Source organism: Montipora foliosa, chromosome 5 (assembly GCF_036669935.1).
Source record: "Montipora foliosa isolate CH-2021 chromosome 5, ASM3666993v2, whole genome shotgun sequence".
Classification (NCBI taxonomy): domain Eukaryota; kingdom Metazoa; phylum Cnidaria; class Anthozoa; order Scleractinia; family Acroporidae; genus Montipora; species Montipora foliosa.
The window spans coordinates 28,405,842-28,406,918 of NC_090873.1; the positions used below are offsets into that span (position 1 = coordinate 28,405,842).

Below are 1,077 nucleotides of genomic sequence, written 5' to 3' on the forward strand. Positions count from 1 at the left end.
GCCACGCGTAAGGAATCATCGATAACCACCATACCATCGAAGCACGCTGCTGAATAAAGCCGAATTTTTATAATATTTAAATAGAGACCAATTACCAATATTGAAAGCTAATCGATTTAAGATGGGTGCTTACTTAGAATGGGCGTTTAGACTTAAACACAGTTTATCAGCACTATTCAAAATGGGTGCCTACACCTAAATACGGTGCACCCATGGTTGGATGACTCGAATGATCATCTGAGATAGCTTGCACCCACTGATCTAAATTTAGATTATGTGGGTATTACCCATTTAGGTTGTATAACACTGGTGCAGAAAGATGACAGGAGGTAGGCTTCGGGAAGGCCAGAGCGATTCTCCATACCTTATTACCATATTATTAATAACAATACCCAGGGTAGAATATTACACTGTACTTACAGATTTCGTAGATTTGTGAGCCCTGAGAAAGCATTTTCTGGCAGTTGAGTTATTTCATTTTTATAAAGCAATATAGAAAAGAATGCATGGAAAGCAATTTAAAAGAAAATTTCTTCAAAGCTGCGTTAGAGTAGTAATAGTTTATCTTAACCCATTGACTCCTGGGCCAGAGGGGGTTTCTTAGGGCTTTTGAGGTGTCAATGGGTTTAATTGCCAACGAGTCAGCCGAGTGAAGACGCGAGGCTGACGAGGAGGCAGCCTTAATAGATTCGAAGCGCGAGAGTGTTTTGTATGCGGAAAAAGTTTCGAGTCCGCCAGAGAAAATGTAATAATAGGAAAGGTAAGGAAACAAAGGGCCGCTTACCATGTGACGTCAAAAACCAATGAAAGCGCGTGTTTCAATGTGCTGTCATCAGACAAACTGGCATGACGCAACATAGTTATCTGACTATTGTGTTGGGCACACTTGTTTTGAGTATTCTTTAATGTTTATCTTCGAACTGAACAAGCGTACGTGTTCTTATCGGCCGCTGTTGTCAATTTCGGTCCGTGTCCCGTCGTCGATTTTATTGTTTTGTTTGTTTTGTGACCGTCTTGTTGTGAACAACTTAATTTAATTTTCAAAGGAAATGATGATGTATCTAAAGTACACAATTA

At 39.8% G+C, this 1,077-nt stretch overlaps 1 pseudogene; it reads left to right on the forward strand.

Annotated features, from left to right (window-relative positions):
- The first annotated feature begins 319 nt into the window (after positions 1-319).
- The window catches only part of LOC138002552 (uncharacterized), a 3,430-nt pseudogene continuing 2,672 nt past the window's right edge, over positions 320-1,077 (forward strand).